The following is a 15,370-nucleotide window of genomic DNA, read 5'->3' as shown; positions in this document are numbered from 1 at the left end:
TGGGCATATTATTGCTTCACATACCCCACCTATTAGTGCTTTTATTAAAAACTCTTAACACCCAGCTCATGATATGCAAAATAATTTGGGAAATTTGGTAGACCATCAAGCTAAGAAGAAATGGCCCCCTCCCCAGAGTGTGTCCCCCTTTTTTTCTCCTGACAGTAAAAGCTCGTGCCTTTCATAACATAAGGAGAGACTGAAAATCTTCCCAATATAAAAATAGAAGACATTGTTGATAGACAGCTGCTTGTCAAATACCTGCATGGGGAAAAATGAAGGCAACTCTGTCCTTATGTTAGAAGAGGGGTGTGGGATGAGGAACGTCAACCTCGGAGCGACTCGCATCCCTCAGCTGCCCCTACTGAGGCAGATTCACGCCGCCCTCCAGCCCGACCAATTCCTATAAAGGAATATAGGCAGACACCTCCCCGGCCTCCCCCAGGAGAGAGAGCTTGCTGGGCAGGGTCCGAAAAAAGAGGGAGGCGTGCAAGCATTCTCGCCCACAGCCAGCTTGAGTCGGTTTCCTATGCCCGCCCGCCCCGTTCCTAAGCAAGAGTACCTGCTCTCTTGGAAGGAGAAAGCCCCCGTCGCCTCCAGAAAACAATTGGAGGCGGGGGCAAGAGCCCCAACCGTTAGCCTAAAGACCGCGCCCCGCCCCGCCCCGCCCCGCCCCTCCAGGCTGATCCATATTTTGCGGGCACTGGGGGTGATAGTGTGGTGTATACAGGGACGGCGGTGAAAGGAAGAGGTCGGCCGGTGGGAATGGATTTTATCCACCAGTCAAGCGTCTTCCTTTCGACGACGGGCTTTCCCAAGACTTTGAAGGAACATATTTCTGACCACTTTAACCCCCCCCCCTTGCGTCACGAGTAGTCCAACCCTCCCCGTATCTAAGATACGGCGCAGGACGCCGGAAACAACATTGAGCGCCCGGCTTTGAGGGGGGAAGGAGAAGGGGAGAGCCGCTCGGAGGGCAGTAAAAGGCTCGCTCTTCTCCTCCCCGCCTCCCCTTCCTATCAGTGATGCCCGGATGTTCCTCTTTCCGTGCCAACGATACAGGGAGGTGGAGCTGTTGGGCCGTTTGTTGCTGCGGAGACTTGTTCTTCCCCGATTGGTCCTCCGCGCCACAGACCAGAGGCCGGCCTCGGACCATATGGAGCCTTGTTGCTTTCTGGCAGGCGGCCTTTCCAGTCAGGCGCAAGGGCGGGGATGCGGCGGTTATGCTTCGCGTCGTCCTCTAGAGGGCGCTCGTCCCTTCCTAAGGTTCTAAGGAGCTGAAAACAAAAACTTCTCTGCGTTGAAAAAGTCGACAGAATCCATCATTTATGGAGGACGTAGAAGACCAGCCCCGAGACCTGCCAGGCTACAACAGCAGAGAAGAGGAGAGAGTAACAGCAGCTACAAACCAAAGAAATCAAAAAGAGTCCAGTAGCACCTTTAAGACTAACCAACTTTATTGTAGCATAAGCTTTCGAGAATCACAGTTCTCTTCGTCAGATGCTTATGCTACAATAAAGTTGGTTAGTCTTAAAGGTGCTACTGGACTCTTTTTGATTTTGCTACTACAGACTAACACGGCTAACTCCTCTGGATCTAAAACCAAAGAAAGTGACATTCTGAAGAAAAGAAGCGGCTCCAGTCCAGAGACCCAAGCTGGTCTTTCCAGAATAAGGAGCAATGAGACTGAAGGGATGCAGGGTTAGGGCAGGAGAAACGAACTTTTAAAAAAAGTTTCAGGTAAGCAGTCATATTGGTCGGCAGTCGACGAGAAAGACCCGGGTACAGCAGCATCTTAAAGACCAACTAGATTTCCAGGGCATGAGCTTTTGGATGACAAAACTCCCTTGGTAGGGAATGGAGTGGCTTTGGGCGATGATGCAGAAGGGAAACCAATACGGGGACAAGGGGACCAAAGATTTGTTCTGAGGGAAGTGAGGTTGTCCTGAAGGTACCACTTTCTCCTCCCCGCTCAGGCTCCATGTGTCTCTAACAGTTTGCACCATAGGTGAGCCTGAACTCCTCAGATCTCAGAAGCTAAGCAGAGTCGGCCTTGGTTAGTAATTGGATGGGATCCCTCCAGCAAAGACGAGGGTTGCAGAGGCAGACAATGGCAAACCATCTCTCATAGGGCCAAGCTACAAGTGACGAATGACACTTGAACGGCAAGTGTATTTCTCCCTGTTCACTTGCACTCCACTCAATCCACTTGCCGTTCAAGTGTAATTCATCACTTGTTGCTTGGCCCATAGTCTCTTGCCATGAAAACCCCATCAGGGGTCACCATATGTCAGCTATGACTTGGAGGCACCACACACACACACCATAGGAAGAACTCAAGCAGTTTAAGATTTCACTGCTGGCTGGAGGTGAAGGAAAGTTGTACATGTTGGATTTCTTGCATGGGAAGCTGACAAGAGGAACAGATGGCAATTCTGCATTTCCTAAGACAGGGGAGGCAATTTTCCATAGGCATCCTGAACTACAGGACTATTTCAGTTTCCCCAAACTTTTTGACCTATTTATCCTTTCTCCCTTTCTCCCCCCCCCCCCCCAAAATCAAGTAGAAATCACCAGTTCCACAGGTGAACATATAGAGGTCCTGTTCTCCCTGAGCTTCCTTCTTCCCAAAGCTTGTTGGAACGATGGGACAGTGAGGGTGCAGTCATCCCCTCAGATCCAATAGGAATCCTCTGATCAGGACAATCAATCCACCCAGGTGAGGGAGGAAGGCTCTGTTTGTCTTGTGATCTTATCCCTTCCTGGAAATGTGTACCCTGCTTCCATATACACATGCACACCATGGCTTGAAAACCATGCCTTTAACACCTTATAAGTACAATGATTTAATGATAGATAATAATATACTATTTAAAATATGAGGATGCTTGATCAAACGCTCAACAGAAGAAGCTTGTAAAATGCCGCTTACCTGGATGATGTGATAAATAAAAATTACCTGTAGCGAATACAAGAGAGATCTTTCTGTAATCTGGAAGAAAGTTCTTCCTTTCCTTCAGGCTGTTAATATGCCATAATTTATTAGTGAAGCTGCCAAAACTCATAATTATCAGGTTTGCCATATAAATCCGTACAGCTCATAATGTTAAGCTATTTAATTAATCAAGTACAATGACTCTCGGAAGTTCTTATCCAATTTAGAGAGCAATCCTAAACACGTCTATTAGAAGTAAAATCCCATTGAGTTCAAAAGGGCATACTCCAAGATAAAAGCAAATAAGGCTGTGACCTCAAAAAAAATCTGCGCAGGCGCATTGAACAATCTAGGAGATAAAGGCTACCTTCTTTATAGGGACATATACAGAATTTTTTGCATACTGTACTCACAACAAAATTTGCATTGCTTGCTCTGAACAACATCGCAAGACTATCTAACCAAGCAGCCCTTTCCTGAGTAAGTTTATTTGGGTCATTTCTCTAGATTGCTTCTTGCAAATTCAGTGTAGTGCAGAGTGTTGAACTAGGGCTGGGGAGACCTGGCTTCAAACACCTTTTCAGCCATGACACTTACTGGGTGAACTTGGTTCAGTAGTGCTGTCCTTCAGTCTAACCTTCATCACAGGGTTGTTGTGAGAATTAAGGAGGAAAGGTAAACTCTGTATGTTATCTTGGAGGAGAAGTGGGTTAAAAATGTAGCATAAAAACATCATGCAGTTGTAATTCTTCATCCAGAACTAAACCTGTCTCTTGTTCTTAGAGGGATATGTTGAGGACATGAGAAGGGGTTGAATTTTAAATAGCTGGTGTTGTTAGCAACATGGCAGGGAACATATTGCATAAAAACTAAAAAAAACCCTATAAAGTCACATTTGTTCATTTGCCATATATTGAATTACAGATGTTCTTTTAAAATGCATATAACTTTTTGCAGCATATAGAAGAAAATGTTTCAGTCTAACACTTCCTTCCACTGTATTATTACCTTTAAAGCCATAAATAGCTTGTGACTGGGGCACTTGAAGTACCACCTTCTCCCATATTGTCCAGCCCACCAGTTGAGATCTCCCTCACAAGCTGTGCTTTTGGTGCCACTGCCTTCAGATGAGAGGTAGGGGGCAACCAGAGACAGGACTTTTTTAGTAGTGGCACATCACTTATGGAATGTCTTTAGGATTGCCAGGCCATGCAGGAGATGGGGGGGGCATGGGGGCACTTGGGGCTATCATGATGTCATTTCCAGAGAAAACACAGGACAACATGCTGTTTGGCTCACAGCCATTTTTTACTTCATTTTTTTCCCACTGCTGCTCTGAGCTTTTATTTTTTTACTTTGTAAGCTGCTTCATGCAGTTCCCTGGAGAGGCGGCATCAACATTTCCAAATCAATAACTGTTAAATTTTATAAGCAATATATTGAATTTGCTGAGTAGACTGACCTTTCTAGTATCAAAATTATTTTCAGTCTTTTTCATATCAAAACTATTTCCCCACAGAGTACCATATTAAATTGTTGGAGTGGGAGGACAGAATTTTTAAATTTTGTGTATGCCTTTGAGATACAATATTCTGACCCTCGAAGTTAGTTTAGATGTTTAAAAAAATCTAAATATCCTCAACACAATTTGTTTATAATCCTGTGCATACTTTCTTGGGATTCAGTTCAACTGAACACACCAGAACATATTTCTAAGTAAAGATGGATCGGGCTGTTAGTTGCTTTCCTCTTGTTAGGGATACCAACCCTTTTGTCAAACATTCTGGTACGGCCAGAACAAAGGGCAAATCAGGGAAGACTGCTTATTGGTCTCCAATAGTCATAGAGCTAATAACAAAAACTTTCTGTAGCTGAGGCCGGATGATTTGGTGGAATCATAGGGTTGGAAGGGACCTTTAGGGTAATCTAGACAACCCCCCTGTACAATGCAGGACATTCACAAATACCCCCCACACACACACACACCAAATGACCCTTGCTCCATGCCCAGAAGATGGCAAAACACCATCAGGCTCGCTAGTCAAACTGGCCTTGGGAAAATTACTACTTGACCCAAAGGTGGCAATCAGGCTTCTCCTGGGCATGTAAGAAGGGGCCATGAGAACTAAGCACTGGTGTAACTCTTCCTGCCCTCCCTTTCATGATCTGCCCAGGTTCACAGAATCAGCATTGCCTGTCAGATGGCCATCCAGCCTTTGCTTAAAAACCTCCAAAGGATGAGAACCCACCACCTCCCGAGGAAGCCTGGAGTGATCCTATATGTATATATTTAAAACATGTATAAAGTTGCCTGTCTCCCATACAACTATTCTAATGCTGACTAAAGATTTTGAGGGAACTGGGTGTGATCAGGCTGCCCTTTCCATGTCCTGCCACCACCCAGCCTGTCTTGCTTGGTTCAGCAGAGCCTGTGGGAGGTTCCTTCTGCAGTCTCTCACACCGTTAGATACCTGTGAGAACGTAGGAGCTGAGGTTAGGCTCACCAGCAGCATGTGCATGAGTTAAGCCAGCATGTGCTTAACGTTCTGGAATGTGATGCTGCTGATATAACAAGAGCACAACAAAAATTTCTGTCAAGGTTTACGCCAGAAATTTCCAGCACACACAAAAATTTATTATCTAGCAATAGGCTCAAAGCTCCCAAAGCCACTGGGCCAAATTTTTCCTGATCAGTTAGCAAGTTCCCTAAAGGCTTGCAGCTGAGGAAAAGAAATTACCTTTATCCATTTTGTATATACAGCATTTTAGCATCAATCACTATTTGCAAAATTTGTGAGAAAGATGATTGTATCACATGGGATGTTCCAAAGCTAGATTAACAAAGTTTATGTAAAACAGTGGGAAAGCCACAACAGCAATGCAAATGCTGTAAAGAAAAACAAAAGAAAGAGCCTGTTTCTTTATGTTGCTTGATTGGAGAGACATTATTTATTCAGTCATTCATTTACAGTCCACCTTTCTCACTGAGATTCAACACAGATTACACAGTGTAAGTGAAATATAATCAACAGCTAGGACATTTGCGGAGCAACAATTTACAACAGTTAGAACATTCCGTGAAAGAGATACAGTGGGGTATGGTGGCAGAAAATTTAAAAACAAGCATGAAGTCGAGCATAGAGATGAAATCTTTCTGAAACAACTCATAACTAATTTACATGGCATGTTAAGCAACTTGCAAACTCCCTAGGGGCACATATCTGCATCAGCAGACATTATCCAATAGTGCAGCATCTAGTCCCTGTCCCTACCAAAACATCTCTCTCAGCTATTCCTTATGACACAGCCCTATAATCTGGGTAGAAAGCCCTCCTGAATAATTCAGTTCTGCATAGTTTGCAGAAAGCCAGGAGAGTGGGAGATTTCCTGATCTCCTCAGGCAGGCTATTCTATAAGGTGGGGGTCACCACAGAGAAAGCACGTGTGCAGGCAGTTGCTGATTTTGCCTAACTGCAGGGCAGTATCTGCAGAAGACCCTGTCCAGATGAGTGAAGCTGTCATGGCAGAATATAGGGGGAGTCACACAGATTTGAGGGGCCAAGGCCACAAAGGCTTTGAATGTGATAGTTATGACCTTGAATTGAGCCTGGTAACTGATGGGCAGCCAATGGAGTGACTGCAAAATGGGAGTGATATGTATGCTCCACCTAGTTTCTGAGAGTGAGCTGCAGAGTTCTGTACTAGCTCGAGTCTCTGAGAGTGTATTACAGTAGTCTAGTCTTGATGTTACTGTGGCATGAATCCAAATAGCCAGATCCGTCATATCAAGGCTAGTCTGAGTCGGGGAACGCCTTTTTTGAAGCTACTTGCTTTTTGCAAGCAGCTTTTTGCAGCTATTTACTTGCTTTTCTAGCTGCATTCTCTAACTAGGAGGTTAAAATGCTGTTCTAACATTCAAAACATAGATGTTATGGAGGGCAGAGAAATATATTGTCAGCTAGGATAGTAATTTCTGTTGGTGGTTTTCTCTTCCATAGATCCAGAAGAGTAAGCCGTGTTAGTCTGTAGTAGCAAAATAGAAAAGAGTCCAGTAGCACCTTTAAGACTGACAAAGAGAACTGTGGCTCTCGAAAGCTTATGCTACAGTAAAGTTGGTTAGTCTTAAAGGTGCTACTAGACTCTTTTCTATTTCTCTTCCATAGGTACGTTTAATTAGAAAACTGTAGTTGACTTGTTTATGGCACTCTTAGAATGATCAAGACTTTTGCTGGTTTCTAACTTATTTTTATTGATGGTTGTTGTGGGTTTTCCGGGCTGTATTGCCGTGGTCTTGGCATTGTAGTTCCTGACGTTTCACCAGCAGCTGTGGCTGGCATCTTCAGAGGTATAGCACCAAAAGACAGAGGTCTCTCAGTGTCACAGTGTGGAAAAGGTGTTGGCAGGTCATTTGTATCTACTCAGGAGGGGTGGGGTTGAGCTGAGTCATCCTGTAAGAGTTTCCCAGGGTGTGGAATGCTAATGGCGGGAGGCTTCACTGTATCCTGAGGAGGTTCTTTTGCATATGGATTGGTGCTTGATGTGCTAATCTTCTCTGCAGGGCTATTGTCGAGTATAGAGTGTTTTGTTAGCCTGGTGTTTTTCAGAACTGGAAACCATGCTCTGTTCATTCTTAAGGTTTCTTCTTTCCTGTTGAAGTTTTGCTTATGCTTGTGAATTTCAATGGCTTCCCTGTGCAGTCTGACAAAGTAGTTGGAAGTGTTGTCCAGTATTTTGGTGTCCTGGAATAAGATAGTGTGCCCTGTTTGAGTTAGGCTATGTTCAGCCACTGCTGATTTTTCAGGTTGTCCAAGTCTGCAGTGTCTTTCATGTTCTTTTATTCTTGTCTGGATGCTACGCTTTGTGGTCCCGATGTAAACTTGTCCACAGCTGCAGGGTATATGGTATACTCCTGCAGAGGTGAGGGGGTCTCTACTGTCTTTTGCTGATCGTAGCATCTGTTGTATTTTTCGGGTTATGCTTGAAGGTTATGCTTTTTCATAAGCTTTCCCATCTGATCAGTAATTCCTTTGATATATGGCAAAAACACTTTTCCTGTAGGAGACTGTTTTTCCTTGGTTGTTTGATTCATCCTGGGTTTGATTGCTTTTCGGATTTCATTTCTGGAGTAGCCATTTGCCTGAAGTGCGTGGTTTAGATGATTAATTTCCTCATTGAGAAAGTGCGGCTCACATATCCGTCTTGCGCGATCCACTAATGTTTTCATTATGCCTCTTTATTATCTTTTCTCCTTTCTCCAGGAAGTTCTAAGTGGCATACATATATGGTAGTTTGCACTGAGAGATAATGACTGGCTCGAGATCAACTTGTGAGCACAGACTACAACCCCATTACCACGAGCGGGGAAAATGAGCATATCTATAAGTCATAGTTAAGGATATTTTTGGAAATATATTTCCCTCGGTCTATAACGTAAATCTATATGGCGCATCCATATCTTGTGAGATTTGCTGAAGCAATATTCTGAACAGTGAATTGGTTGCTTAGCCGAGGCCCTTCTCTAGAACAAATAGAGTGTGTTTGTCCCATTAAACTAGGACTCATCATCTAAGAGACAGATAGAGGTATTTTTATTCAGATTTATTACAGTCGAATGACTAGCAAGAAAAGGATCACAGATACAAACCACAATTCCTATCTACATCAGAAATTTAGTTAAAACTGTAATCATACTCTGCAGATAATATATCCTAAAAAATAGAACTATCTTCAGTCTCTCCTTTTGTTAAAAACTTCCGCTTGTTTATGGCCAAAAAGCAGTATTTTGCTGCTGCCAAGGTTACAGTCTTCTTGGTGTCCTCCAACAAATATTTCAGCAGCATAGTATCTGCAAATTTCAAATAATTGCCCAGAGGTTTAAACTTGGGGAGTAATGGATATATTAACTGCTGCCTGTCTCCAGAATATAACTTACAATGTAAAAGAATATGAGCAACAGTTTCAACTTTCTTCTCTAAGCATATGCAACATCTTTGGTGGGACAGGCCTGCAAAGAAACCTTCCCTGCAACACATTAGAAGGGAAGGCATTGAAACGTGCTCCAGAGAAGGCCCATCTATACTTTTGGTATAGAGAGATTTATACTTGCCTGTGTGATGTTCTCTTGAGAACTACCAGTCCCAGAATCCCATGTGCATAGGCAGGAGGAACAGCTGGCAGGGAGGATAAACCATTGTCATAAGCATGGATGTTGATCCCAGTGATAGCAGAAGCCAGTGCTGGCGGGTTTTACAGACTCCAAGTATACGTTAGCACATCTTCATGAAAAACACACAGCACAAGACCATACAGCCCTGTCTGGCTATAAATACAACTCAGGCAGCCAGAAGGATAAACAAAAGAACCTGAAAGGAACTAAAGGACACTGATCATTCTCCAGATTGTTAAGCAGACCAGGCTTTTCTACAGTCTGGCTCAGGGAGTACACTAATTAGGACAGTAGATTGACAAAAAACAAGATGAAAGTCTGCAGCAATTGATGATGAACAAAAGCTGCTAGATGCATCATGCTGCTCCATTCTAATGCTTTCAAAAGATAGTTGGTAAGATCACCATGAGCACTGCCACATTCAAAAGACATTCAGAGTACCACCACAAACTAATTTTACTCACACACACACACACACACAAACAGTTGCAACTTATTTTCAGTGCAGATTTTTTTCATACTGCCTATGACTGAGCCAAAGCTGAAAGAAATTTCAGAAAACTTATACTGATGAAAATAGCATGTGTTCTGTCGTGGGGCAAACACAGTCAAATCACCTAACTATTTTGACTATCAAGTGTGAACCTGCAAGAGAAATTGACATAGGTGAGATAATTCAGAATTTTTCAGTGAAAGATGCCTGAAAAATAAAAATTTAAAATGAATTGGTCTGTATATAAAATATATCCAGCCACGCTAGTCCATTAGAATTTAAAAAAAAAACTTTAAAAAATCAATAGAATGATACCTTCTTAACAAAAATGGTTTACAAAATAGCCAGCAAGCTTTGTAGGACCTTTCTTCATGCCAGATATTATACAAAAAATGGCAAAGTGGAAGCAGAAAGATTTGGGACTAGAGATGGGCACAAACCAGAAAAAAAACCGAACCATGCGGTTCGTGGTTCATCACATTTCATGAACCATGAACTTTCACGAACCTGCTGTGATTTGCAAACTGGTTCCTTTGGTTCATGAAAACATCACATCCAGGTCAGCAAATCATCACTTCTGGGCCAGCAGAAGGCCGCTTCCGGGTCAGCAGAAGGCTGCAGGAAGTCCATCCCCTGTTGCCTAGGAAACTGATTGATAGGCGCCAGGCTGTCTGCAGCGATGAACCAAAAAACAAACCAAATGAACCAGCCTAAAGTTCGTGGTGGTTCGTCAGAAATGGGCTCTGACGAACCGCTGGTTTGTGAACGACAAATCAATCTGGTTCGTCACGAACTTTGGTTCATATTTCGGTTTGTGCCCATCTGTATATGAGACATGGCAGAAACTTCAGTAACGTAATCATGTAATTTCAGAATTAAAACAGAAACTCCGCCCTGAGCCCACCTGGTGGGAAGGGCGGACTAAAAATCTAATATAATAAATAAATAATAATAATTTTTTCATAACATATGACACTATATGAATTTATGAGAATGGATCATGGGAATGCCTTGTACTTGTGGCTGGGCACTGCTTGATTTTGCTCTGTGGTGTTCCCCCACTGGCTGAACCTAGTGCCTGGCTGCTGTGGATGACACTGGTTCTGTTGGGTTAAGTTGCAGCAGTGTTGCTTGCTTCAGTTTGGTTTGGGGGAAATGGGTGTGATTTTATACTGTGATGTTGGTCCCCTTGCTTCACTTTAGATCTGGGGATAATCTGTTCCCTTGCTTCAGTTTGCTTCTGTTGGGCTAAGTTGCAACAGTGTCCCTTGCTTCAGTTTGGTTTGGGTGGAATGGATATAATTCTCTGGTGTTATGTTGACCCCCTTGCTTCACATTGGTTCTGAAGGAATTCTATTCCCATGCTTCAGTTTGGTTCTGTTGGGCTTTCTCTGGGATGAGCTCAGCTTGCATTTGGGAGTGTGCCTTGACCGTGGCAGTCTTGCTGCAGTGTGTTTCTACAGCGGGAGTCAGCTTTGATTTTTTTCCCTACAAGAAACAATGGAGTGGCTGGGGGCACCTTGTTCAGGGGCCCATAGAACTGGCCCCCAGGGTCCAATCTTTCTGAAACTTGGGGAGTCTTTTGAGGACAGTTGGGAGTAGGTCTTCTGCATCACCTGCAAGTTCTGTGGAATTTACTTTAAAAATGCCACCAACACCCCCGGATAGCCCCCAGATATTTTTCCCCATAGAGAATAATGGAGAGTGGGTCAAGTCATCTTCTTCAAGTGCTCATAAAATTGACCCCTAATGTCCAATCTTCATGAAACTTGGAGGGAGGAGTCTTTAGATTACAGGAGTAGGTTCCCTCCAAATTTGGTGGAGTTTCTTTGAAAAATAACCCCCCACCCCAGTCCACCAGATAGCCCTCAGAGTGGTTTCCCCATAAGGAATAATGGCTGAATATTACAAAAAAATTCTGAAATACCCAAACCAAATTAGAGAATCAATTTGGAATTCAGGGAATTCTGATTTTTTTTCTCAGATTTGGTAAAAAAAAATAGATTTACCAAATTTTGGGGGGTGCACACATCTACTACTAGCAGCTTCTTTTTGATGCTTGCAGAGGAGTGTCTCAGACTGCTCTGCTGTCTCCTCTTTGATCCTGCTAAAGCATTCTTCCCATCTCTTCAGACTCAACCACAGATCTTCTGTCTTCATCCTAGGCTGTGATTTTTTTCCTGCTTTCTCTTTGATGGTAAATCATCCTTGTCTGAAGCCCCTCATTCATCCAACTCTTGGAAGGCTTCAGCTGGCAGTTTTCTTCACTTCTTCCAGAAGATTTCCTGCCTTACTGCTTCTTCTTTGTTGCCTCTCTCCTCTTCTTTGCTTAACTGCTCCTTATATACCCTCTCTGGAAGGTTCTGCTCAGCCCAATCAACTGCTGACATTTGGTCAAGCCTTGTTCTGGAATTCCAGACTTTAGGAGCCTCCTCAAAACATCTCCTCCTAACTGAAAAACCTATTCTGAACTTGAAAGTTTTTAGCAACCTTTTAAACCTCCTCTAACCAAATAAAAATACATTGACACGTCAAAACCTTACAGCTATTCCTTTATAAAACCTCTACAGATACACAAATATAGATAGCAATAACATATATTATGAAATTATTACAAACGGTGTTTGTTTTCCTTGTCAGAAAACTTGTTTCTCCCTAGAAACCACCTATGCGTTTATCCTTTGCTTTTTTAACTTCTTCAGTCGGATTCCCCCAACATGCAAAAATTCTACATGCTCCTCTGATCTTCAGATCACAACACCTTTCTCGGATTAATTCTATATAGCAGCATTTCTCAAACTTGGATCCAGGGACCTGGGTCTGTGGGTTTTTCTAGGGATAGTGGAAGAGCCTTTCTTATGCTATCCAGCTAATATCAAAATGGAGGCAGGGACTTTTATTTCTTTCAGGGGAAGGGGAGAGAGACAGCTTCATCCAATTTCAAAAGACAGGAGCTCATTGAGGTGCTGCTGCCCATAGTAACCTATCTTCCAGATCAACTCAGAGCACTAGCCAAAAGATGTACTGATTGGTTTCTGGGAATCAATAACTCAACCTTAAGAACTTTAATTGAGTGACACCAAGAAAGTACAGCTTTAATGCAATCATCTTAGTTATATCCAGGGCTTTTTTTTCAGCAGGAACACAGTGCATCAGCGTGGAGGACAATCTAAACTCCCCTCTGTCTGGAGATCAGGGGGCAGGGCCACCAGCCATGTGACCATTTTCACTGAGGGTGAGTTAAACTTTAAAAAACTCCCCCCTTGTTCCAGCTGACCCAAAGTGACATCATTGTGCGGTCCTGAGTTCCACCACTAAGTCCCACCACCTCTTTTCCCAGAAAAAAAAGCCCTGGTTATATCTGATATAAAACTGAAGATTTTCATTCTGTTTTCTAGTGCAAAAGATTTGCACATAGAAAAAGAGAGTCCCTGTTCTGTATCCATAATATAATAGCCTTTGGTGATTGTCAGTTGAATACAGGAAGTTTGAGTCCTGTTTGATGCTGGCCATTTTCTGTTTTCTAGGACATTTCTCACCCTGTTCAAGGCCTTTGTGGCCCTATAAAATCTGCTGCCCTCTGAGACCAGATCTTATGAAGACAATAAACACATCACATGGTTATTTCTGAATCCTGAGAGATATTGGGAGAAAAGAAGGTATGTGTGTTAGAACAATATAGCCCCTCTGCTAAAAAAACGAGGTAGCATGCTGGTGTGATTGAAACTGTCTGAATTATAAAAGTAATACCACCAAATGTGGTTCCTTCTCATGCAGCAACCAATTCACCACTAGGCAAATAAATTAATTACAGCACAATTCTAAGCAGGTGTACTCAAAATGCTAGTGTATGGGACTCACTCCCAGGAAAGCTTTCTGAGAATTAAATTGTTAGATTGCTATATCTGACAAGTAGTGGCTATTCTTGGCAGGCTACTCAATCAGTTTCAGTAGTATAACAGCTTGGATTGCAAAGAATAGATGTGGTGACCCATCTTAAGTGCTTACTAATAGAAGAGGCATAGGTCACTTTGAATATCAGAAACTGATACACAGAACAAAGATTCTGGATTACCAATACTGAATGTACAGTCTTTTCCTCACAATATACACACCTTTTATTGCATACAAAAGGGCAGATTGAATATATGCCAGAACAAACATAATACAACATTATTTATTTTATCTCTCTGGTTCCCGATACTGGTGACTAATTGTGTGGTCTGCAACTTAAGGATACTTTTCTTTCTGAAACTTAACAGCCAGACAATTTAATAACACTTTAATGTTATTACTTTATTATTTATTTAATGAATTAAAAATATACATTTCACCTCTCAATACACTCAAGGCAGTTTATATTTCAGATTTGTTACAGCTTCTCACTAAAGCTTAAAGGTTTTAAATGGAACAAATAACAGCAATGACTTCTTACAATCTGATTGTTTAGCCAAATTAAAATAACCTGTAAAAAAGTCAATCTCTCCTTTGCTTCACTCTGCCATCTTCTGCTATCAGTTAATCTTATATGCTGCTCTTGTTCCTGCTTCCTATTCTTTCTGATTGTGTGTGCTGCAGGTTGGTGGCTGATAACAGATTCTGTACATTTCTTCCTTTAGGCTTTTACTGTTACTAGACCATGAATTCCCCCACCACACTCTTGTAAGGGCTGGTGGAAAAATTGCATAGAAATGTTGACCATGGTAGTTCTTTATTTATTTAGAATATTTCTATGCTGCCTCCTTGGGGTCCTGTTCAAGGAGGCTCACACAATTAAAAACCACAGTATTAAAACATTCCATTAAAACACAGGTAGCATAAAAATTACCCATAAAACAGAAGCAGACAATTAAAAACCTGATAAGATAAAACCCCTAATTAAAAGGCTGGCTGTAAAGACATGTTTTAACCTGGAGCCTAAAAGAAAGTAAAGTAGGTGCCAGAAGAGCATTTACAATAGATGTAGGTAGAGAGTTAAAGCAGAACCATCTTGTTAAACAGACATGTACAGTACAATCCTACTCATCCGTACTCAGAAGGAAATCTCATTCCTAAGGAACTGTGCATAGAATTGTAGGTGTACACACTGCTGAAAATATTGTCATAAATTTTTCAGTGAAGTGCTTTGCTAAAGACACCAAAATGTCTTGTGGGGTCACACAACATATTCCTCAGAAACCTTTCCCTTGAGTATTTATTGCCTGAGCAAACTCCTAAGCAGATCAATGAATGCTCAACTCCAGCCCAAATGGTAGCCAGAGCATACCTCATTTTCCTTCCCGCCTGTACCTATGCATTTTTACTAGGAAGCAAGTCCCGTCACTCCTCTCAGCCCCAGCTCCTCAGCAGTATTGTGTAGATAATAACACTGACTTTGTTCACTGCTCAGAGTTAGCACTAATCTGTCTAGAAGAGCAGTATATAAGCACAGTTATTATTATTTTGTTCAGTGAAGCTTATTTCCAGGTAAACATGCAAATGTCACAGCGGTAACATCTCGTACACAATGAAAGAGAGATGTTTAGAGGAGCTGACTTTTTTTCTTTTGGACTGTTTTGCCCTGAGAATATTCAGAGGAACAGAAAGCTCTTACCTTCTCTACTAATGGAGCTAAATATCTGTGTATTTTTAGGCTTAGAACACTGCATGTTCTTTCCCCTTTATACTTAGGGTATATATTGTGGGCTCTATTTAATGGCAAAAGTTCTCAATGTTAATCTCAAAACTGTATCTAGGTGGCATGCAGCCAGATCCTGTGCATGCGAGGACCAGTTTT

General features: G+C 42.3%; 1 protein-coding gene across 1 annotated transcript in view; it reads right to left on the bottom strand.

The window, feature by feature from the left end:
- Positions 1–624, bottom strand: part of ULK4 (unc-51 like kinase 4) — a 259,528-nt gene extending 258,904 nt beyond the window's left edge. The window contains exon 1 of the mRNA XM_054992150.1: positions 563–624. The gene's annotated coding sequence lies outside the window, so the exon portion shown is untranslated. The remainder of the gene's footprint in view (positions 1–562) is intronic.
- Positions 625–15,370: the final 14,746 nt, after the last annotated feature.

The sequence above is a fragment of the Eublepharis macularius genome, chromosome 11 (genome assembly GCF_028583425.1).
Source record: "Eublepharis macularius isolate TG4126 chromosome 11, MPM_Emac_v1.0, whole genome shotgun sequence".
Classification (NCBI taxonomy): Eukaryota; Metazoa; Chordata; class Lepidosauria; order Squamata; family Eublepharidae; genus Eublepharis; species Eublepharis macularius.
Note: the sequence above shows the minus strand (reverse complement) of the source record. Positions and strands in the feature narration are given on the sequence as shown.